The sequence below is a fragment of the Schistocerca americana genome, chromosome 4 (genome assembly GCF_021461395.2).
Source record: "Schistocerca americana isolate TAMUIC-IGC-003095 chromosome 4, iqSchAmer2.1, whole genome shotgun sequence".
Classification (NCBI taxonomy): Eukaryota; Metazoa; Arthropoda; class Insecta; order Orthoptera; family Acrididae; genus Schistocerca; species Schistocerca americana.
The window spans coordinates 293,638,696-293,665,206 of record NC_060122.1 but is presented as its reverse complement, the minus strand read 5'-3'; the positions used below and the strand labels follow the sequence as shown (position 1 = coordinate 293,665,206).

Here is a 26,511-nt window from a genome sequence, read left to right as displayed (position 1 = left end):
GAGATCGGTATGTTTCCTTGAAGTATGAAATCCAGCCTAAAATTTAAAACAATTCATATAGTGTAATGCCTTTGTGATACCCACATCATGGCAGTACTTAAAATTCTTGCTAAAGAAGATAATTATTCTCAAAACACATAAATAAATAAATGTACTCAAAAAATTAAACTCACTGAATGGTGACCAACAAATTTGAAAAAAAAAATGTTCTTGTAACATAGCTACATGTAAGATTTAGTCGACTAAACAAAATACAGTCAATTCACTGCAGATCGTCCAGAGGAGAATAAAATCAACTGAAGTTTTACTGTTTCATTTCTGAGTAGATCTACTGTACCTATTCTAAGTTGTAGTTAAGAAATATCATTTTTTATACTTTTTCGCTTGAAAGATGGGATCGTTTGTCTGTTACTGGTTGCCCCTGCTTTGAAAATATGCGCTCACATGGAACAGGCGTCGTTTCATTGTTTCAAACAGCGTAGGAAACAGCACATGATTTACTTTCCACCACAGCAATGGATCTTGTGATCTATGTATCAGTGGCGTCTTCATATACTTATCAAACTCGACAATACTTGCAGCGTGTGGATTTTGTACACTTTGGATCAACCCTCCTACTGCTTGAGCAAAACCTTGCCAAATGATGCCACTGCTAGAGTTGAAAGTGCTCACGACAACTGGTTTGGTTTGTGGTGGATTGTGTGTTGAACACCGAGTGGGTTTATGTCGTATTGCACAGCACTTGTTAATTACATTTTTTGTTTCTTTTAATCGATGCCTAGTTTTCGGAAATTCGTGCTCCTTGAAGCGAGGATCCCATAATGTTGCTTCACAAACAATTGCTTTATCTGTAAACTTTTGAACGAGGTGGGTACAGATTCCATCTTCAAGTTTAGCAGTTACTGTGTTAATGGCTTCATTGCTGAAATTTGAGTTTTTCCGTCTCAGACAATGACATTGTAAACCTTAGCTTAATAAGACAACTTTTGACTAGGTTACATTTCTTTCGCTGCAAATTTCTGTTGTGACTTGCTCAAAAGGAGATAGTATTTCAGAAAGTATTTCAATAACTTACCAGCCTTCATTCGACAGTTTTCTTTGTGAATCCACACTGAGGATGGCGAGGGTGCTTTGCAAAGGCTCTTTGATTTTTAAAAGCTTGTCAGACATTTCATACATGGAATTCCATCTCGTAGGGTAATCTTGTTTTGGTGTTAAAATAGAGAACACCATTTACTTCTGAATATTGTGTAAGTTGTCAAGTGCTTGAGGACTTCTTTTGAAAAATTCCACTATTGACTCCACTTTTGCTCCAGTAATCTTTGTTTGTCCACCACACCTACCCAGAACTGAACTCGTGGAAGTGCTGGGTATTTCTTGCACAGATTGTTCATCTTGACGCACATGCACTGAAATGGCAAGTTCCTGCAGTGGAAGCTGAACTGGCTTCGTCACTGCCCAGATTTATAAAAACTCGTTTCGAACAAGTTTCACGTTAATCAACTGTTGGAAGATTATGTCGCAAATGTCTGTTTAAGCAAGAGGTTAAATTATTGTTAAGCGACAACACTGCCGAGCACAAGTTACACTTAATTTTCTCAGGATTCATCTTCATAGAATAATCCCACACCAGGCTTCGTAACGCCATAGCTGAAGCCAGAAGAACCACCACAAATGGAACTGGAGGCGGAAGCAAATTGCAGAAACAACGGATGCGCTACTGGGATTCCTACATTCCATTAGCATGGATGATATACCTATCCTGCTAATTTCCATGGACACAAAAGGAATCATTGCGGAGAATAGGCATATTGACTCTAGATTCACAAATCACGCCACATAATTCGAATAAATAACAAAATATAAGAGAAAAGACTTTTGTCCCTCAAGGTGTTTCGAACCATTATTATAAATCCACCATGCTTCTCAGCCCTTCCCATTCACTATTATACCATTAGTGATCCGTCAAGCAGAGTGCTTGCAATTATACGTGGTATACTTGTATGTCTAAAAACTGCAACTCTACACCTTTTTTTAAATTCCAAATGTTGTAGGTTTGCTTGCGTTCTTTAATATGGTTGCTGTACATGAACAGAGAAGTGTCTTTATAAAAGATGTGCAATTTAACTGAATGTTTTTTACACTTTTATTATTTTGAATGCGAATAGTGTGTGTTATTTTACTGTTTGGTTAGAGTTTGTAAAGCAGAGATTATGCCATTTCGGAATAGGGCAGTCAATTAGAAACGAAGCTTTATTTTCGAAAATCTTAAGCTTCATGCTGTTGAATGTCAAATAGACTTCGTCACTCTTGAAAGTGTTTCATGAAGTGGTATGTTAAATGTGTTTCAGTATCTGTGCCGTATCTCGTCCGAGACAGAGCGGAATGAAACATCACTGTTTCGATTCAATTCGTCCGTCCCAAGCACAAGTGGACTGAAACAGCGATATTTTGAAACATCGAAACAGTTTCTGTGTTTGGCTCGAGATCACATCTGCTCCCGTTATCCGAGACAGATAGGAATGAAATACCACTATTTCGAAACAGTGAACCATTGCCGTTTCGAAACACTGAAACAGTTCCACGTATCGATCCGCCCGGCGGATTAGTGCCGAGGTCTGGTGTGCCGGCCAGGCTGTGGATGGTTTTTAAAGCGGTCTTCCATCTACTTCTGTGTATGGCGGATGGTTCCCCTTATTCTGCCTCAGTTACACTGTTTCGACGTACACGTACACCACGCAAACACTTGGGGTTACACTGGTATGAGACGTTCCCGGGGTCCACTGAGGACCAAACTGCACAATAACCCTAGGTTCGGTGTGGGGCGGCGGTGGGGTGGGTGGACTAATGTGGCCTGTTGTGGGGTTGTGAACCGCTGAACGTCGGAACGGAGCCTCTCTGTCCTCTCTAGGTCCCCGGTTTAATACATATATACATGGGAATATTCACCTGTGGTTCCAGGAGGCATGGCACAGTAATCGAAGGCACCATGACAGCTGTAGACTACGTGAAAATTATTGCGGACCGTCTGCATTCTTCATACGTGACTGCGATGGCATCATTCAGCAGGATAACAGTTCATGTCACGAGACTAGAATCGTGCTACATTGTTATGAGGAGCACGCTAGTGAACTCGCATTGACGTCTTGGCCATTAATTCACCTCGTCTGAACCAGATGGAACACATCTGGGGTGCAATAGGGAGCCAGCACAGTGCTAGGGGTTTTGCGTGGCCTGTGTATACACATCTGGCGCAACATCACTCTGGAAAGCTACCAAGAACTTGTCGAATCCACAACACGCAGAATCGCTGCTGTTTCGCGTTCCGGATGTGGACCAGCACAATATTAAGCAGGTGATCATACACTATGTGATCAAAAGTATCCGGACACCTGGCTGAAAATGACTTACAAGTTTGTGGCGCCCTCCATAGTCAATGCTGGAATTCAATATGGTATTGGGCTATCCTTAGCCTTGATGACAGCTTCCACTCTCGCAGGCATACGTTCAACCAGGAGCTGGATGGTCTCTTGGGGAATGGCAGCCCATTCTTCAGGGAGTGCTGCACTGAGGAAAGGTATCGATGTCGGTCGGTGAGGCCTGGCACGAAGTCGGTGTTCCAAAACATCCCAAAGGTGTTCTATAGGATTCAGGTCAGGATGTGCAGCCAGTCCTTTACAAGGATGTTATTGTCGTGTAACTACTCCGCCACGGGCCGTGCATTATAAACAGGTGCTCGATCGTGTTGAAAGATGCAATCTGATGTGTTGGCAGAAGAGCCAACACCGTGTTGCTAGAGGAGGCCGAAATGCACGCGTTTAAGCTCACGCAGACTGGCGTGAGGTCAGGAACAATTAAAGGAGTTGAGTCTAATAAATAAAGTACGAAGCTCTTGGAATACTTAACTTTAATCCATAATTGGAGAACATCGCTCTTGTTGATACATTAATTACAATCTCAATATAAACTGGTAATGGCGCCTTGCTAGGTCGTAGCAAATGACGTAGCTGAAGGCTATGCTAACTATCGTCTCCGCAAATGAGAGCGTATTTGTCAGTGATCCATCTCTGGCAAAGTCTGCTGTACAACTGGGGCGAGTGCTAGGACGTCTCTCTAGACCTGCCGTGTGGCGGCGCTCGGTCTGCAATCACTGACAGTGGTGACACGCGGGTCCGACGTATACTAATGGACCGCGGCCGATTTAAAGGCTACCACCTAGCAAGTGTGGTGTCTGGCGGTGACACCACACAATCGCCATCCCCGAACTGCTCTTCAGCAGTGGGAAGCAATAAGGTGCTTAAAACATCAATGTAGGCCTGTGCTGTGATAATACCACGGAAGACAACAAGGGGTGCAAGCCCCCTCCATGAAAAACACGACCACACCATAACGCCACCGCCTCCGAATTTTACTGTTGGCACTACACACGCTGGCAGATGAAGTTCAGCGGGCATTCGCCATACCCACACCCTTCATCCGATCGCCACATTGTCATTCCACACAATGTTTTTCCACTGTTCAATCGTCCAATGTTTACGCTCCTTACACCGAGCAAGGCGTCGTTTGGCATTTACCGGCATGATGTGTGGCTTATGAGCAGCCGCTCGACCACGAAACCCAAGTTTTCTCACCTCCCGCCTAACTGTCATAGTACCTGCAGTGGATCCGGATGCAGTTTGGAATTTCTGTGTGATGGCCTGGGTAGATATCTGCCTATTGCACATTACGACCCTCTTCAACTGTCTGCGGTCTCTGTCAGTCAACAGACGAGGTCAGCCTGTACGTTTTTGTGATGTACATATCCCTTCACGTTTCCACTTCACTATCACATCGGCAACAGTGGATCTAGGGATGTTTAGGAGTGTGGAAATCTCGCGTACAGACGTATGACACAAGTGACAACGAATCACCTGACCACTTTTGAAGTACGTAAGTTCCGCCGAGCGCCCCGTTCTACTCTCTCACGATGTGTAATGGCTAATGAGGTCGCTGATATGGAGTACCTGGCAGTAGGTGGCAGCACAATGCACCTAACATGAAAAACGTACGATTTTGGTGGTGTAAGGACACTTTTGACCTAGTGTAATATTTTCGCTCATCACTGTATCCGTTTGATAGTGGGAGATAATGCTAACGGCATTTCACTACCTTTTAACAATCCTGTCCACTGGCACCAAAGCAGAGCACGCATATCAGCCTGAAAATTCCTAACAGTGTACTATGAATAGCAGCGCAGACAGGTTGCGACGAAGTCGCTCGCTTACTGACTTCTGGTAAGCGCTGGGTACATGCAAGGCTACAGCTGCGCCAGCAGATGCCTGGAAAAAATCCAATATTACCTCTACCATGTGTTGACACCGCTCTCAGCTTACTCTTGATGACTTTTAGACACAGGCGGAAAAATGGTTACGGAGCTACGGCTTTTAGAACTAAAAATAGCTAAAGGAATTGGTATAAGTACAGGAATGAAGATAAATGAGTTGCTATTCTAAATTTGAGCAAGATTCAGTTGAAATTCTGTAAATGTACTTGTCTGGCACTTTAGCGGAGACCATTACAGACGGTGGTTCATTACCACTACAAAAGTTTTTGAATAAAGAGTTCAGGCCACCGCGTAAGAGAGACTTCTTACACCTTCATCAGAATAAACTCTCACTCGGTTGCTGCCCGGGATTTAGTTGAAAGTTACACCAAGAAACACGTATGAAGATGCTTGACCTGCCTAGAGTGAAACTACTTAAATATTTACGGTGCCTGACAGAAACAGTGAAGTCCCACAGGAGATATGGTTGGACATCAATATAACTTTTTACACGTAAACAACGTCGGCGGGTATGTAAATGATCAGAGTTGCAAAACTCTGTGAGAACAAGTTTCTTGGGCGATGGTCAACAGCATGTACAATTTTTTTTAAGTGCGTAAAACTGTGCTGTTCCGTAATAACATTGTTTTATTTTCCTGCCGGTTTCGGTTCTGAACCTTCATCAAAGGCAGCTGTACAACAAACAAAAGTGGACAAAGTGACACGGCCAAATGAAATAAGAAAAACAGAAAAAGTGTAAAATTGATCAAAATACTCACGAAAATTATCACAGCCGTATCACATGTCATAGATTCTTTAAAATAAGTTGTCACCGGAATCTATAATTGCCAAGATAATATAAAATCGAAAATTGTAACTAGATGAAAAATGATGGCGCACTGACGTAGTTACAGCAAGTGATGTACAGCAGTACAAGTCAAAGAGCTTCAAGATGAAAGATGACCGAATACGAAGAAGTTGCCATTCAATAATTATGTGATAATCAAATTACGAAACTGAAGTATTAATAGTTCTACACTTAACTGAGATTACATAGAAACACCAATAAAATAAAATATGAGGTAAGATTGATGAATGCAAGAATATAAAATATTTTATAATCCCTTCAAAAAACATAAACATGTGAAATACAGGTTACTGATCAATCCATGAAATTAAAATCAGTCAAGCTATATCAGACGAAAATATACATTAAATTAAAATAATAAGAAAAAATACAAGTTTGGGAATGAAGGAAAATATGAAATGAATGTAGAATATGTAGATACTAAACATCTAAAATTATAAGCATATGCCAAAATCTAACTAAAAATTTTTGTAAGAAACATTGCGTGCATCTAAACTTTAACACATTGGTTAGAAAAATATTTAATTCCAATGACAACACAACCATAAAATGAAATTTTATTTGTGGTCGCTTTTAGAACACACAATCACATGAAGCATCTTGAATGACAGGACCAAAGCATGGCGAAACTACTATTTGTGACAAATAGAACCACAGGGAACGGATCGAGTTACAAGCAACCATAATAATCACGAAACGTTCGTTGTACTGACGTTAGCAGTGTAAATAAGAAACAAAACGAAACTATTTCAGGCTGCTGATGGCTATTTCAGAATAAAAGCACAATGCAGTTATCGTAATATTAATTGCCACACTGAACTCCCCGACCCATTTAGTCGAGAAATTCCAAATTATTCTGTGGTAACATCTCAGAGATCTCCCGTTGTCCACTGCTTGTTTGTCTTGGGTTCTCCGTTGGTGGATGAAATTAACGAGGGTTGGCCAGAGTACCGTGAATCGAGCCACTTTCCTTGGCGCAGCCAATTTGCTGCTGACAAGCACTTTCGCCTTTGCGAAACTGATTTACTCCCTCTGTGGTTAATGCCGCCACAGTTACTTTACCGGTTCCTCTATGACGCTACGGTGGTCCCAACCGCCCCTTGGTGAGATTCTACTCGTAGAGGCTCCCTCCATTCCTCTGCTTTCTATCCTGTGAATACAATTTTGTTACTAGCTTAGTCAGCAACCAATAAACACCTGATTCTTTAAAGAATCAAACTCCCATGTACAAAAGGTCTGATTACTTCATAAAAAAGTTAGTGTCTCAGATATTGACGTTAAGCATGTAAGCGAGAAAAAGCGTAGAAAAGGTCTGAAATTATGCTTAATGTTTGTTGAAAGTCGCTAAGTGCTCTCATTATCAAATACTGGACTAGTGTATCTGGATAATTTGCGCCCTGCTTTTAAGCAAAAGATAGTTTATGATGCAGATCATTCTTTATGACATCATATCTGCTTAACTCCGCGTCGTACAATGGTACAATTTTGCAGGTACAGTGACTGGTATATGTTGATACTGTCTGCAAAAAGTGTTGTGAATATAGTCGGTAATAAAGAAGCAATAAATTAAAACGTCATGTCTGATGCTGATGTTTTACTGCAGGAACAGCGAAAATGTACTAAGCGATAAACTTTTTCTTTTCTTTCATTTTGTGCGTGTACAGTGGCAAGGCGATGGGAAGGGGCAGCAAGAAAAAGTTTCGTACAGGTTTCAAATTATCTGTGAAGTTTGCTGGAATTTGTTAAGTGCTCTCATATTCAAACACTAAAGAAAACCAACACATACTGATAGGTATTTATATGCTACCAACAGTCATCCACCATTTCAACGTTCAGGAGTGCTATCTCGGATGCTGGAAATTTACCACAAGAGCTGCAACATCGTAAGGACGTGTTTAATTATGACGGCTATACGGACAGACAGATTCGAAGTGCATTTGAGTTTGGACCATTACCTAAACCAGCTGAAGATATTTTAAGTTCTGGGGCTTTCCTTCCATATGCTGGGAACGTGTGTACCAAGATGGGTAGGGTTTTAAAGAACTATGAAATCAGATGTGTATTCCGTCCGCCAGCTAAGATTAGAGCACTTCTTGGCTCTTTTAAGGATAATTTAGTTTTGAGGAAGCCTAGAGTTTACAAAATACCATGTGAGTGCGGTAAAATATACGTGAACCAAACTGTTCGTAACGCCAAGGACAGTTGAACATCATCGCCATAGGCGATTATTACAACCTGACAAATCTGCGGTGGCTGAGCACTGTCTTACTAAGGGACATAGGATGCTGTACAATGTGACACAAATGGTTACAAACGCTTCGCGTTACTGGGATTGTGTTTTAAAAGAATCTGTCGAAATCAGACTAACATATAATATTATTAACCGTGATAATGGATACCCGCTAAGTAAAACTTGGAATCCTGTTTTATCAGATATGAACAAACAACGGCATGTGACTCGACCGGCTATGAGTATTATTCACCACCGGAGGCGCTGCAACTCTTCTTGCGCCAGGGGGCAGCAGCAACTTTTGAGCGCTTGCGTATTACCTCGGCGCATGCGCTTTTGTATTTTCGCTGCATATAAACATTCCGTCCTTCACGGTTTGAATCAGTTATCGGCGAGGGCGGCTTAGCTTTTCTCACATGTTGAGGGCGACCAGGTGGACCGCGGAAATACTGTGTGCAGATGACAGTTTGATCCGGCTGAAGACCCGACAAGAATTTGAAATAGAGGAATAAACTTCGGATACTTGCGCGCCGTCAGTTACGTTGGATGCAGACAGACAACGCTTCTAACTACAGTACTTGTCTTATTGTGTTAAGGTTTTAACATAAAATTGTACCTCTTAATGAGTAGATTACGACAGAAATTAATTTTTTTCTAAATTCCGTCAATATTTACGCGATATTGCGAGGCGGAAAGTGAAAAGAGACCTCTCGTCGAAAATTTCGTATTTTAAGCTACTGTAATTTTTACTTTTAGCTCTATATTTTGAATAATTTTATGACAGGTTGAATAAAGGTGACGCAAAATAAGTGTTCTGAGGTAATGCATTTTGAAGTTTCACTTTATTGCCATCGTTCAATTTGACATAGACTTATTTAGGAGACACATTTTGCACGTATATTACTCTTAAAATGTCGTTTGTCAAATTAAGTGATTCAGACCGATAGCACATTATAATAATAGAATTAAAACCAAATAAATTGAGAAAAATCAGCGTAAATGGATTTTTTATTTTATTTTTTGCAAGATATTGGTATTTTACTCAATGTTATGGCTTCTGTTAGACCAAATTTTAATTTTGAAGCCATTAATTTTTCCAAAACCACCTTAAATTTTGAATTCACAAAGCACCCAAAAATAGATTACCGAGATCCTACATCTTATAGTGGCCAAAGGATTTGCTTTTCTACTCGTAAAATACTTGCGTCTGAAGGGGTTCAAGATCGTTCACAAACAGCGTTTAAACCTCTTCTTTGTTTCCGGAATACCTGGTTGGTGAGATTCTTCCTTAGGATCCACATTGTCACCGACTTGAGGTTCTGGTTCAGATTCCACTTCACGTCACAAAATATAATTTTATTCCGCCTTGTAATAGGACTTTCGTTGTTTTGAAAAGATAATCTTTTCATTGTCTCGTCATCCCTGTAGGAATTACCGCCCCAGGAAAGATGCAATGTGCAAATTCATTTCTATCACTATTATTTTGCCACGTACGTTACCACTGTAGCTAACGAGGAATTCAAAGTGGCCGGCCGGGGTGGCCAGGCGGTTCTAGGCGCTACAGTCTGGAACCTCGCGACCGCTACGGTCGCAGGTTCTAATCCTGCCTCGTGCATGGATGTGTGTGATGTCCTTAGGTTAGTTAGGTTTAAGTTGTTCTAAGTTCTAGGGGACTGATGACCTCAGAAGTTAAGTCCCATAGTGCTCAGAGCCATTTGAACCATTTTTGAACTCAAAGTGTATATATTTGGTTATGTGATATACTTTATTAGCATTACTATTCTTCAAGACATTTAGCCAGACACGTGTATTAACAGCAACTTCAGCTCTATCATTTCTTGCAGCTGGCATTTTAGGGCTGCCAAGTGCAAACTGGTAACATCTGTAGGCATTTATAACTCTCATATGAAAAGTGACCATTTGTCTTGTTTTGCATTATTGTATTCACAAAACGTACTATTTTTTATACAAAGCTACTATGAGCTCCTTAAAATGCCTATAAAATTTAGATAATGCTATTTTATGAAGCATTGCATATGCAGCTGCGAGATTAAGTAAAGGGACGTCTTTATGTTATTTCCCCACAACGACAAAGGTCCTTCTTCATGAATTCCTTTTAATGATATTTTTGATTCCTATTGGATTCAAACGACTTTAAAATCGATACGACCGTGTACAGAATGAAGTAAATTACAATACACAAAAAAACAAAACAGATATTTTAGACATCACCCAACGTTTTTGCTTGTGCTGAAAATTATATTTCTCCGACAGGAGGTGCCTCCTCGCTTTCTGTCTCACATATTTAAAAGCAAATTTTTCGTTGCCCCTGAAAGCCGTTAGATAGGCAGCCTGTTACTGATATCGGGTTCCGAGATAAAGTCATCAAACGGCATTAGCCCGAGGAGCGATCTTCGATTGGCTTCCTTGCTTCAAAATCTTCAGAATAGGGCGATACGTACTGAAATTTGGAGATTGGCAAAAACAGTTATTACAACAGTTACGACAACGTGCGGGGAGGGAAGATGAGACAAGTTCTGTTCGAATTTCCGAATTTAACGGCCTTTGTTCTAACAAATCTCTCAGCTAAAACGTCATTTCCTCTTCTTACTTAGAAGAATCATGGCCTAATCTCATCTTTCTGGTTCACATACAAGAAATATATGAATTAAAATTGGACTTAGGCTACACGATTCAAAAACATATACATTACTCACTATAATGGGTAGGGAAGCCGTGTTTTTTTAGGTCACAAATGTTTTTCAACGTAGTACCTTTTAAGTCAATGCACTTCATAATTTGTTCAGAGAATGGGTTCTATTCTAAATACAAGTCTGTAAAGTTTGCGAAACTACTGTCTACAGTTTAGGACTGCTGATATTATTTTAAAAAATCGGGTATCCGAATATCGACATTTAAAAAATTTAAAAAACTATCATTATCGGTTCTTAATATATCGAAAAGAAGTATCAGTATATCGATATATGGACGGAAAAAATATCCAAGTATTCGTCTATAAAAATATCGGCTGCACATTGTAATTATATTGCCGATTTTAGAGCTGTATATTTAAGTCCTGATTTATTATTTGATATTCTGTAAATCAACAAGCTGGCAGCCTGTTTATCCCCGTTAGAGCAAGAATTGAAAGGAAAACGATGCACGTTCACGCTTGGCGATAACCACTTTGCCAACCAAGGTAACTGCATGTATGTGGCACAATAAAAGGTGTCTGATGGGTTCATCGTTCGGCTTCGTCACATATCGGATTTGTTGGGAACACTTCATGTCAACTTACCTGTTTTTTCATCTCTGCAAATGTCAGCGACCTTGAAGTTGTAGTGTCGAATTGCGTGGTGAAGCTACATGTTGTAGTTTCTGATGGCAGCGCCGATTACGTCAGGATTTTCCCTCACAGCTTACACGTCACCGCCCAACGCAACGACCATTCATGTAATTTAGATTTTTGTTCATCGTTTTTAGCAACTGTTTTTGAAGAATGTTGATGTGAAGAAATAGCACACTAGTTGGATTAAAAATTGTTTTTTAACGTAACTGGTTGCATATTTCTTCAATTGGAGTTCTTCTTTTGTGCCACATGTACTTTCTTCACACAGTCAAAGAAAAAGATTGGACGCGTTGAAAGTTCAAAAAGTAGTAAGTGGAAGTAAATTTGGGTCCTGCTACAATTTCAAAACAACATCTTCAAATATTTACTGAAAATTGTAAAAAAAATATAACATAAAAATATCGACACTCGATATTGCCATTTTGACATCGATACATCAATATAGCGCGGGTAATTTTCCCTGATATCTTTGGAAAAAATTTTGTATTTCTGTATTTTATCAATAGCCCTTCTACAGTTGTATGATGATTACTCCATACTCTGCAAAGCACTGTGAAGTTCGTAGCAGAGGGTACTCATCACTGTACCAATTATTAAGGTTTAAGTCTGGGAACGGCTGGGATCGGCCTCTGTCGTGAACATTCACGTATGGAGCTCGGGAATAATAATCTTTTAACTGCCTCTGTGCGCCATGTAATTAGCCCTGAATCGGTGTTGTGGTTGTTTCACTAGATATACGGTGTCATGGAATACTGGAACACCCTGACACTTACTGCATTTTTTGCACACCTATTTGAATTGTGCAATATTCAGCTACAAGGAGCGCTTCGTAGAGAAGTTGAGAAGGCAGCAGTGGGAAGATGACGTAATGTGGTGTGAGGTACCTATCACAGATGGTTTGTTCGGTAAGGGTATCGTGAGAAAGACCGCCTAAATTGTGGCCCTCCTCCGCGATTGGCTACTGCGTTCCTAAGTAGCGCGCCAAAATGATTAACTTCTTTTATTAATGTTAGAAAAACTAAACAGTAAATTCCTTGCCTTCCAGATATAGCATCTCTCGGTAGCAGGCTATCATTCCATTATTTCAGAAATGTTAATTACCAGCGGAATAATAAACAAATGCTAAACGAAAAGGCAGACGAAGCACTTCGGAGATTTTCGCATAGCGCCGGTCTTGAACGGCCGGCGAAGTGGTTCGGCTGTAAGATCAGAGCTGGTTCGGCAGTCTCGGAGGACAGACATATTGTCAGCCTTGGCCGGTGTCGGCAGACAACTTAATTAGCAGTCTCTGATTTTTGGACATGTAATTGAGAACTACTGCGACAGTAATTACGGAGACACGCAAGTCATTAGTTTTTTTTATTTCCTCTGGAAGTGTGAAGACGGAAAGTTACTTGTGATTTATAAAGTGGACTATGATTGTGCAGTTTCTAGTCTTCTGCTAATGAAAAGCGAGTGGTATCCCACGCAAACAAACTTATTGAAAATTTATTTATTTATATAATACCAATTCCTCGCCAAGAGTTTATTACAGCCTCCCTATAACGGATTCACAACCTACGTGCTGTTTTCTGCGCGAGGGCAACAGTAGAAGACTGCAGGTTGGTGAGCGTTATTCCAGTCAGGGCGGTGGAAGCAACTAGGCAACTCGAGTGGCAGACGAAGCACTTCGGAGATTTTCGGATAGCGCCTAACTTTGACGGCCGGCGAAGTGGTTCGGCTGTAAGATTAGAGCTGGTTCGGCAGTTTCAGAGGACAGCCATGCTGTCTGCCTTGGCCAGTGTTGACAGAAAACTTAATAGAAATGAGATCAGTGAGACGTCATATGTGGTAACACAGAGGAGGTATGATGGAAGGAAATTCTCGACGGAATGGATTTATCATACACATGTCACCTCAGCAATGCAGGATATTTCGTAGAACTTTACACACCATACTAGCAGCCATGTCTCAAGTTAGGCAGTGTCCCTTACACTCCATGTTTGCACACAATCGCTCGACCCCTTCTGCAATGCTGTGGCCATATCTACCGATTTCGGATCAATTGCTTTCCTCCCTCTGCGCCGCCCGGTGTGGCCGTGCGGTTCTAGGCGCTTCAGTCTGGAACCGCTACGGTCGCAGGTTCGAACCCTACCTCGAGCATGGATGTGTGTGATGTCCTTAGGTTAGTCAAGTTTAAGTAGTTCTAAGTTCTAGGGGACTGATGACCACAGATGTTAAGTCCCATAGTGCTCAGAGCCATTTGAACCATTTTTTTGAACCTCCCTCTGCCGAATTGCACCCGTCTTTTAGAATTTTGTTATCATTTCCTCCAGACCCTTGGCAGACATTGTACAGACGTCTTTCCTCATATCCTTGAGTATCCGGAACTTCTGCAGAGTTTCTGGCGCACAGTCACCGTTCTTCTAAAAGAGCTTTGCCAGCAGCGAGCGATCCTGCATTTAGAGTCATGCAAAGCGTCTCAGCCGCGAACTGAGGAACAAAGAAATGGTTCAAATGGCTCTGAGCACTATGGGACTCAACATCTTAGGTCATAAGTCCCCTAGAACTTAGAACTAGTTAAACCTAACTAACCTAAGGACATCAAACACACCCATGCCCGAGGCAGGATTCGAACCTGCGCCCGTAGCAGTCCCGCGGTTCCGGACTGCAGCGCCAGAACCGCACGGCCACCGCGGCCGGCAACTGAGGAACAGCCTTGTACCCCGCGTCTTTTATTTTGCGTATTCTGCCGCAAACAGCGCCATCTAATGTTAAAATTTTCTTTTTTTTCGATAATATTGCGTACAAATTTGACGTCATTTTGAGCAGTGATTCCTTTTTTTACAAGTTTTACATGCGCAAAGCTAACAGCCAGAAAACAATTATTTCAATAAAAATAAATGTTTAATATAACATACTTTTTTTAATCGAACTAAAATGTACAAAATAATTTCTGCTGGTCCCATACAGATTTCTAACCCGTTACAGATAGTCCTGAAGATTTGTGATTGAGAATTTGTAATAGCTGTGACAATACATGTAAGATTTATGATGCAAAACGTGGGGCGTATTCAATACACAATGCATCAGTTATGTACTGCACGTGCCCCAGGTTTTTCATTATAAATCTTACAAGTATTGTCACAGGTATTAAAAATTCACAAGTACAAATTTTCTGGACTATGTGCATGGGGTTGTGCATCTGTAATGGGCTAGGAGAAATTAGTTTATACTTTTAATTCGCTTTAAAAACCTGCTACAAATCTATTTTTATTTAAATAATTATTTCAATAGATTAATAAATTGAAGCGTATTACGAGGAAAATAAATATATCACACTTTGAAAATAAGTTTCACATGTACAGTACCTTTCTATGGAACTGGACTGTAAGTTAATACTGATAAAGCCAATACTTCTTCAGCTCACATCATAATAATGCGATATACAGGGTGAGTCACTAACTATTGCCACCTAGAATAACTCTGAAAGTATGATAGGAGCTGAAAAGTTTATGAGACAAATGTTGCGTGGGGCAATGGGAGGAGGGGGGGAGGGGCATGATATGACGTTCGTTGTTTGTTGCTAGGTGCGATCTCGCCAGATATATGGTCAACTTCTTATTTTTTTAAATCGGATGTTATAGTTTCGTACTTATTTTCTGATAGCGGTTATCCAGACGAATCCAATAACGTAAGGTCAACGAATGTCAAAAAGGTTGCATGAACGTCCATTTACAGAAGGTTTTCGAGGTGATGACCATTGGTATCAATGCAGTGCTTCAATCTTCTTATCATGGCCGCGCGGGATTAGCCGAGCGGTCTCAGGCGCTGCAGTCATGGACTGTGCGGCTGGTCCCGGCTGAGGTTCGAGTCCTCCCTCGGGCATGGGTAGGTGTGTTTGTCCTTAGGATAATTTAAGTTAAGTAATGTGTAAGCTTAGAGACTGATGACCTTAGCAGTTAAATCCCATAAGATTTCACACCCATTTGAACATTCTTATCATGGACTGAGTGATATTCCTTATCACTTCGGCACTTATCGAAGCACATGTTCTGAAAATTCTCTCTCGTATATCGTGCAAATAGTAAATATTCGCCGAATACGGCGTATCCATCTAACGTGCCATTGACATAAAAATGTAAATGACGTGTGGCTAGGGCGTGCCGTCGGGTAGACCGTTCGCGTGGTGCAAATCTTTCGAGTTGACGCCACTTCGGCGACTTGCGTGTCGATGGGGATGAAATGATGACAACACAACACCCAGTCCCTGAGCGGAGAAAATCTCCGATCCAGCCGGGAATCGAACCCGGGCCGTTAGGCACGACATTCCGTCGTACTGACCACTCAGCTACTAGGGGTGGACGCCACCGACATGTAAACACCATTCGACGGTTTCGCAATACGACACTAATAGGAACGGTAAGACTAGTATTGTCGAATTAAGCGAATGTGAATGATGTATTCCTTCAAAGAACAAGTCGATATGCTTCTCGTTTATGGAGAATACCAACGAAATTCAGTGCGAGCTAGAGACTTATACGCTGAAAGATAGCTCAACGTACTCACCCTACACGTCTTACATTTAAATATATGTGTATGATAAATTGAGAACAACTGGATCTTTAACGCAACGGAAACAAATCTGGAAAAGGAAAATTAATAACGAGGAAACGGAAATTGGTACTCTTGTCACGGTGGTTCGAGATCCTTGTTTTAGTTGGCGTCAAATCGCAAGGGAATCTGGCACGAGCCAGAGTAGTGTTCGTTTTCTGAATCGCCGTAAATATCATCCTTATCATATCAGTCTCTACCAAGAATTCACTGGTACGGATTGTATGCGTCGCACTGAATTCTGTCGATGGGCTCAACTTCAGATTCAGAGGGATGACACATTTATTAATTTGATTTTATTTACTGCCGAGACTGCATTCACGAACCATGGAAATGTTAGTTTGCATGACATGCATTACTGGGCAACTGAAAATCCATGTTGGCTACGGCAAGTTGCACACCAAAAACCGTGGTCGGTGAATGTATAGTGTGGGATTCTGGAGGACAGAATTATAGGCCCCCATTTGATCGAAGGAAATCTGAATGGTATGAAGTACACCACATTCCTGCAAGAAACATTCGGTCTGTTATCGGAAGAAATACCTTTAGGAACAAGGAACAGAATGTGGTATCAACACGATGGGTGTCCGGCACATTTTTCGCTTATGGCTAGAAATGAGTTGCAGAGACAATTCCCCAATCGTTGGATTGGGCGTGGAGGAGATGTGTCGTTGCCGGCTCGTTCGCCAGATTTGACGCCTCTGGATTTTTCTAGCGGGGATTCGTAAAAGACATTGTTTATAAAGACGTTCCAACTACACCTGAAGATATGTGAGAGAGAATTGTCAGAGCATGTGCTTCGATAAATGCCGATGTGATAAGGAATACCACTCAATCCATCATAAGAAGATTGCAGCACTGCATTGATACCAGTGGTCATAACTTCGAACACCTTCTGTAGATGGGTGTTCACGCCACCTTTGTGACCTTAGTTGACCTTCAGAGACCTTACAGTTACACATTACTGGATTTGTCTCGATAGCTGCTATCAGAAAATAAGTACCAAACTATAGCATCCCATTTAAAAAAAACAAAGTTGGCCTTCACATCTCTGACGTGAGCCCACCTAGAAACAAAAAACCAACGTCATATTATGGCCCCCGTTGTCCCATGCAGCTTTTGTCGTACAAAATTTTCAGCTCCCATCATACTTTCGGAGTTTTTCTTGGTGGCAATGCTTAGTGACTCACCCTGTATAATTTACAAACTGGTACAGAAAAATATCGAAGAAGTAATTTTTCCTGTATCTTGGAACCATTTTTTCTACAGGGGAAATTTTTGAGGACACCAAGACGCAGGGACAATAGAACGGAGAAAGTAAGGAAAGAAGAAATCTTCTATACTGTATCTAGGAAGAGTCAGACATTACACCCAAAATTAAAGTCAGGCTACTTCGTTTAAATGAAACCATTTTCATTTGCACCTCTATGTGTTATGGACTTTCATTTCTCATAATGAATATGTTTCTGGCCAAATCCATTATCAACAGTCGTCATGATAGAATAAAGATGTGAGGATATACGTTATCTTAGAGACGTACGATGTGATATCGTAAATTAGTGCGTTGAAGAGTCTCGTAGTAAGGAAAGAGCCTACTGTACATCTGTCAATGTACAAAGACAAGAAAAACGACGCACCACGAAAGAATTATCCGAATAGGACGGACATCGATAGATGTGATGTACATGTATAGACGGACAAATGATTACTATTTCAGAGAAAAAGGATAATTTATACGAGATAAAGACATTCACAAACTGAGCAAGTCAATAGCACATTAGTCCACCTCTGGCCCTTATGCAAGCAGTTATTCGGCTTGGCTTCGATTGACAAAGTTGTTGGATATCCTCGTATTGGAAATTGTTACGTTAAATGGTCAAAATCCCGAGATGGTTGAAGGGCTCTGCCCATAATGTTCCAAACGTTTTCAATTGGGGAGAGAGACCCGGCGACCCTGCTGGCTAAGACAGAGTTTTGCAACCAGGAACAGGAACTATTGCCGGGTGCGGCGGGTATTATCCTGCTGAAGTTTAAACTCAGGATAGCTTGCCATGAACGGCAACAAAAAGGGGGTTACGGAAGTGTCCGATTCCTCCAGTCTGCTTTGATCCATGACGTCATCAATATGGCGAAAATGGCTATTCCAAGCGTCTCCTATGTGGCGCATAGGATGTCACTACATACACACAGCAACAAATACGAAAATACGTATAAATAAGACAATAACACCTCCCTCCAAAAATACAAACTGACGGGGCTACAGCGGGAAATTGGCCGTTTTAGGGAGAGGACAAGCTAAATATAACAGTAAAAAAAAACACACCACGATCCCAAAACACACTGAATGACGAACAGGGAAAAAAAATTACAAAGGCTACCAGAATCGAACACTTTCCTTGACCTATATAGGTCAACTGCAGCTGACGATACCAAAACACCAACACCTACAGCAAACAATACGAAAATTGGAATCAGACATATCCCTTGACCACAGCTGACGATACCAAAAAACCAATACCTACATATAAAACTCCAAACATGGGAATCGGTCATTTTCCTTGACCTGTATAGGCCAACCATACCAACTGATACGAAAAAAACCAACACCTACAACTACGAAAAACAAAACCAAAACCACAACACTTCAAAAATTCAAAAGTCAACAAACATCCCTAAGTAAATTAAAACACATTCAATACACAAGAAATACACAAAACATTACAACTCGAGAAAAACAGATCCAAAAAACAATTACTTACCAACAACAAATTTCGGCGCTGCAAAGTAGGTCGGCCATCCCAAACATGTACACACACACACACACACACAGAGGGCGCCATCAAACACAACAAGACGACATCTACAAACACAACCAACTCATAAACTCCGCGCCGTAATGACGTCACACACCGCCGGCCGCGGTGACCGTGCGCTTCTAGGCGCTGCAGTCCGGAACCGCGGGACTGCTACGGTCGCAGGTTCGAATCCTGCCTCGGGCATGGATGTGTGTGATGTCCTTAGGTTAGTTAGGTTTAAGTAGTTCTAAGTTCTAGGGGACTGATTGACCTAAGATGTTAAGTCCCATAGTACTCAGAGCCATTTGAACCACAACACCCATACGTCATGAGTCAAAGCAGACTGGTTGAATCGGACGCTTCCGTTGACCCACAAAAAAAGGGCGTATTATATTGTCGACGCACCGCCGTGCTCTAAGGGTGCCACGAATGACAACCTAAGGGGTCCTGCTGTGAAAAGAAATGGCATCCCAGACCAACACTCCTCGTCGTCAGACCGTATGGCAGGCGACAGTCAGGTCGGTAACCTACAGCTGTCCGAGCTGTCATCAAACACGTAGGCGCTGCAGTCATGGACTGTGCGGCTGCTCCCGGCGGAAGTTCGAGACCTCCCTCGGGCATGTGTGTGTGTGTTTGTCCTTAGGGTAATTTAGGTTAAGTAGTGTGTAAGCTTAGGAACTGATGACCTCAGCAGTTAAGTCCCATAAGATTTCACACACATTTGAACCAAACATGTTTTCGGCCTGGAATCTCATTCACAGGAGTATAATTGTTTTCAGTGATGAACCCCGCTTCGAACTGAGCCCGAATAGTCAGCTTTGGGATGCCAACCTACAACCAGGAATGATGCTCCGGAGTAGCATTTCATTTCATAGCAGGACCACTTTGGTTGTCATCAGTGGCACGCTTACAGCACAGTGGCATGTCGACGATATTCTACGCCCTGTTTCGTTGCCGTTCGTGGCAAACCATCCTGGGCTTAGATTTCAGCAAGGTAATGCCCGCCCGCAAGCGGCGAGAGTTTCTAGCCCTTATCTCCATGGTTGTCAAACCCAACTTTGGCCAGCAACGTCGCCGGATCTCTCGCTAATTGAGAGCGTCTGGAGCATTATGGGCAGGTCCCTCTGACCAGCTCGGGGTTTTGACGATGTAACACACCAATAGGACAGAATTTGGCAAGACATCCCTCAGCAGGGCATTCAACAAGTATGTCCATCAATGCCAAGCCGAATAACTGCTTGCATTGGAACCAAAGGTGGAGCAACGCGTTATTGAATTGCTCAATTTGTGAAGTTCGTTTTCATAAATAAGACATCCAATTTCTTCTGAAGTTTTAATCAAATTGCTTGTCTGTACACGTAAATCACATCTACCGATTAGTATGCCATCTGGATAATTCTTTCGTGGTACCTCGTTGTCTTTTGTCTTCGAGTCTCTATGGAACAAGACCAGCAGTCAAGAAAATTTTATGCCATATCATGAACAAAATTAAGAAATGCATCACGATGTGATAACAAGTCACAGATTTATATGCTAATGATTACAGAATATAGATGTTGTTGTTGTTGTGGTCTTCAGTCCTGAGAGTGGCTTGACCCAGCTCTCCATGCTACTCTATCCTGTGCAAGCTTCTTCATCTCCCAGTACCTACTGCAACCTACATCCTTCTGAATCTGTTCAGTGTATTCATCTCTTGGTCTCCCTCTACGATTTTTACCCTCCACGCTGCCCTCCAATACTAAATTGGTGACCCCTTGATGCCTCAGAATATGCCCTACCAACCGATCCCTTCTTCCAGTCAAGTTGTGCACAAATTTCTCTTCTCCCAAATTCTTTTCAATACCTCCTCATTAGTTATGTGATCTACCCATCTAATCTTCAACATTCTTCTGAGCACCATATTTTGAAAGCTTCTATACTCTTCTTGTCTAAACTATTTATCATCCACGTTTCACTTCCATACATGGCTACACTCCATACAAATACTTTCAGAAACGACTTCCTGACACTTAAATCTATACTCGATGTTAACAATTTTCTCATCTTCAGAAACGCTTTCCTTGCCGTTGCCAGTCTACATTTTACATCCTCTCTACTTCGACCATAATCAGTTATTTCGCTCCCCAAACAGCAAAACTCCTTTACTACTTTAAGCTTATCATTTCCTAATCTAAATCCCGCAGTATCACCCAATTCAATTCGACTACATTCCATTATTCTCGTTTTGCTATTGTTGATGTTCATCTTATGTCCTCCTTTCAAGACACTGTCCATTCCGTTGAACTGCTCTTCCATGTCCTTAGCTGTCTCTGACAGAATTACAGTGTCATCGGCGAACCTCAAAGTTTTTATTTCTTCTCCATGGATTTTTATTCCTACTCCAAATTTTTCTTTTGTTTCCTTTACTGCTTGATCAATATACAGATCGAATAACATCGGGGATAGGCTACAACCCTGTCTCACTCCCTTCCCAACCACTGCTTCTCTTTCATGCCCCTCGACTCTTATAACTGCCATCTGCTTTCTGTACAAATTGTAAATAGCCTTTCGCTCCCTGTATTTCACCCCCGGCCACCTTCAGAATTTGAAAGATAGTATTCCAGTCAACATTGTCAAAAGCTTTCTCTAAGCCTACAAATGCCAGAAACGTAGGTTTGCCTTTCCTTAATCTATTTACTAACATAAGCTGTAAGGCCAGTATTGCCTCACGTGTTCCATCCAGCATTTCTACGGAATCCAAACTGATCTTATCCGAGGTCAGCTTCTACCAGTTTTTCCATTCGTCTGTAAAGAATTCGCGTTAGTATTTTGCAAGGGTGACTTATTAAACTGATAGTTCGGTTACTTTCACATCTGTCAACACCTGCTTTCTTTGGGATTGGAATTATTATATTCTTCTTGAAATCTGAGGGTATTTCGCCTGTCTCATACATCTTGCTCACTAGTTGGTAGAGTTTTGTTAGACCTGGCTCTCCCAAGGCTGTCAGTAGTTCCAATGGAATGTTGTCTACTCCCGGGGCCTTGTTCCGACTTTCAGTGCTCTGTCAAACTCTTCGCGCACTATTGTATCTCCCATTTCATCTTCATCTACATTATCTTCCATTTCCATAATATTGTCCTCAAGTACATCGCCCTTGTATAGACCCTCTAAATACTCCTTCCACCTTTCTGCTTTCCCTTCTTTGCTTAGAACTGGGTTTCCATCTGAGCTCTTGATATTCATACAAGTGAATCTCTTTTCTCCAAAGGTCTCTTTAATTTTCCTGTAGACAGTATCTATCTTACCCCTAGTGATATGTGCCTCTACATCCTTACATTTGTCCTCTAGCCATCCCTGCTTAGCCATTTTGCACTTCTTGTCGATCTCATTTTTGAGACGTTGTTATTCCTTTTTGCCTGCTTCATTTACTGCATTTTTATATTTTCTCTTTTCATCAATTAAATTCAAAGCACTTAGATATATACTTTTAAAACAGCTCTTCATAAAAATGGAACTTGGCCTGAAACATGTTTAGAATGAGAAATAAAAGTTTGGGCGAAAGCTGAAGATGATACCATGTAAACTATGTCTACAGATCCTACAAAATCAAGAGCTTTTGTTGGTTACGCACTACGAACACTCGAAGAAAAGAAAATCCTGTAAGTATGTGCACTATGAATATGAAGACCTCTCGAAGATCTAGACTGCATTTATCTGAGAACGCGGTATGGACGGGTCGTATTCGTGCTTGGACAGCTCAGTCGGTAGAGCATTTTCTCACGAAGCTAAGATTCTAGATTCGAGCCCAGGAAGTCTCAAATCAGAATTCCCTCCGCGGAAGGTGAAAATTCATTTTTAGATGGTAAGCCCTGTTGTAATACCCTTCATGGCCAAGGAACGAAATGACATATTCCATCAATATAATGAAAGACCCTACAACCTATTTAATACAACTCCTCATGGAATCTACGGAGTCTTGAGTGATTTGCGTGGCCCCTTATTTGTCATCCATACAGCATGTTTCGGATACGATGAAAAGACGTATCTTTTTGTGCTGGCCTCCAGATGGAAATGTTCACAAACAGACACAGTATGAGTTTCAGGCATGGAAAGAGGTTCCTCAAGACGACATTAGGTGGCTGTTGCGAATGGAATGAACGCTTTTTAATACTGGATATGTGTTGAATATCTCCACAGAGTCTGATGAACGTGGGACTGGTGCTTCACAATGTAACACTTTCCATTTCCGTCAGTGTGTTTTCTGTAAGACGGTTGTAAGGATCTACTGCTGGTTATATCACAGACTCGTTGCAAAAGAAGTATGCTGAAAGCGCTCACGTCTCGCCGACTTCACATGCGACACCCGACACCGTGAGACCCGCTCCCACCCATGCGCCGTCTCCCGTGCTGCCTTCCCACGGAATGCACCGGCTGCCGGCACAGTTGCACGTTAACACTCTCTCTACGTGCAGTGCTGGCACTAATCAGATTATGAAGACACTGATTGACATAATACTATTGGGTGACAAATGGACTTTCGTGTGCACAGTTAGTACACAGAGCCAGTAATATTAAACTAAAACTAAACTAAACTCCTCCCGAACAGACCATGAAGGCCCAAAGGCACCGACCGGCCGCCGTGTCATCCTCAGCCCGTAGGCGCCACTGGCTGCGGATATGGAGGGGCATGTGGCCAGCTCACCGCTCTCCCGCCTGTATGTCAGTTTCCGAGACCGGAGCCGGTACTTCTCAATTAAGTAGCTCCTCAGTGCCGAGTGCACCCCGCGTGCCAACAGCGCTCGGCAGACCGGATGGTCACCCATCCAAGTCCTAACCCAGCCCGACAGCGCTTAACTTCGGTGATCTGACGGGAACCGGTGTTATCACTGCGACAAGGCCGTTGGCAGGCAGTAATATACCAGCGTATAAATATGCGAAGCAGGGGGAACTAAACCCGACGGACAAATAACTACTGAAAATTGCTATAGAGACACACTTATTGACAAAAGGAAAAAAATAATGAAAGCACTACTACCGAGAAAATAAAGGAGTAACCCTCTGCTTGCATACCATTCTCAAGCGAACTCCCCTACAGAGTAGCAAATATTTTCAGATCGCCCAGCATTACCGTGGCTCTCACAACACATAAAAAATTGCAACACACACTGTGATACAGCGTAAACAGAAAGACAGATAAACACACACAATCAGGCAGTTACAAGATAGTGTAGATGCAAAACCCTCTACGTAGGTCAAACTGAGAAACAGTCACCTACATTAAGGACACTGGCCACCCATTCCAGGCTATCGTCAATGATCTTCATAAATTAGGCTACATAAAATTGACAAGGGGCGCCTAATGGGCTTGTTTGTATAACTAGACATTTTCATTCATGGCGCGGTACATTGTAACAGGTTGCTAAATGATAAACTGGACAGTGACAATATAATTTTTTTCAGAAAAGTTTCAATGGTGAAATTTATTAACATAGAGTGTTGGTGGAGAAAAATATGTTGTCTTCAAATTACTGAATAACAAAGATACACCAAATAGTCATAATATTTAATAAGTGCCGTGATATGAAAACACTTATACGGGGTGTTCAAAAAGTCTCTCCGCAGTGCCGTATGATTGTTAGCCGCGCGTGCCGTATGCCGCAGTGAATATACCGAAACGAAACTCAGTGAAATTAAAGTTATTAATTTATTGAATATTCATTTTTACTTACAAATTTTCACATTAAATGTTGAAAGTGTCCCCCCTATTGTTGAATACACAATTCAATTCGTTTAATCATGTTTCCAAGCACAAGCTGTAACATTTCTTCTGTAACAGAAGCAGTGAAAGTCGATATTGCAGTTTTCAATTCATCGATGGATCTTGGACGGTTTTTATAGACAGTTGCTTTCGCTGCACCCCAGAAGAAAAAGTCAGGTGGTGTTGGGTCAGGTGATCGTGGAGGCCAAAGCCCCTGTGAAATTATGCGATCACCAAAAACATCAGCAAGCAGTGACATTGAAACGCAAGCTGTATGCGTGGTTGCACCAACTTGTTGAAAATAGCCGTTCAGTATTTCACGTAACGCAAGTTCTCCTATGAATGGGTACAGAATATCACTGCAGTATCGTTGTGAGTTTATCGCTTCGTTGAAAAACATGGGACCCACAATCCGACGTCTAGAAATTGCAATCCAAACTCCTATTTTCACAGAATGAAGTGGTTCCTCATGAATACGCAATGGATTTGCAGGACATCCACATACGAGAATTTTGCGAGTTCATGTACCCGGATAAACGAAACCACGCCTTATCAGTGAAAAACGTTTCATTAAGAATATCCCTTCCATTTTGTTGAACGAAATTTTTGAACCATTGACAATAATGCAGTCTCTTGCCATGATCAGTTCTTGCACGACTCTCACTTTGTATGCGAAAAGTTCTAATTTTTTCCTTACAGCTGTGTGGGCCGTTCCGACACTAACATCGATTTCCTGGGCGAGTTTTCTTACTGACTTGTTAGGGCTCATGGACATTTTTTCGGAAATATCGAGTAGTTCATCCTCAGACAAAACGCTAGGACGACCACTTGGTGCATGTGTCACTAAACCCGTACTTCGAAATTTGTTAATCAGATCTTGCACAGTATCGGGATGGGGAGTGTTGTCTCCGGGAAAACTGAATTAAATGTTTGAAGAACTTAAACTGTGTATTTACCGCCAGCTTTGAACACTTGTTTGACTAAAAACACACGTTCTTCAATGGTTAACATTTTAACAGTGACAAAATCCGAACAAAGGAACTAAAACGTTCACGTCAACACATAAAGACACGCACCTACGATACTGCTGACGCTGGCTGAGATAAACAGAACAGTGGAATGTTGGGAGAGTCCACTTGAAGGGAAATAACCCAGGCGGGCAATCATACGGCACGCGCGGCTAACAGTCATACGGCACTGCGGAGAGACTTTTTGAACACCCCGTATATAAAAAAGATGCTACTTTCATTGTATGTATTATCGTAGCAAATTGTCTCTATTATCTTAGCAATTGAACTAAGTTTACCTTGACAGTGAAGAGTCTTTGGGCTGCATACATCTGAATGTGAAAGTGCGAAGTGATAGAATCTGCAGTACTAACCAACGGCTTTGACCAATGACGTAATGGTAATGGCTGCTGTGGCGTCACTTCTTGGTGTCCATTTCGATTTGCAAATTCTGTTTCGTATATGCTGTCATATTTTCGTCCGTTATGAGAGAAATCTTTGCTGTGTATGAGAAACAAAGTATTGTCTTTTCTGTTTCGGAGAGAATACACTGGCGTGCAAAACTTAATGACGAAAGTAACTTTCACATGATGCGCCACTGCCAAGTAGTATAGCTCGAGAAAATCTGG

At 41.7% G+C, this 26,511-nt stretch overlaps 1 protein-coding gene and 1 pseudogene across 1 annotated transcript in view; one reads left to right on the top strand and one right to left on the bottom strand.

Moving 5' to 3' along the window:
• Positions 1-26,511, top strand: part of LOC124613430 — a 181,691-nt gene that overhangs the window by 63,075 nt on the left and 92,105 nt on the right. The window lies entirely within an intron of this gene.
• Positions 23,905-24,022, bottom strand: LOC124614138 (annotated as a pseudogene).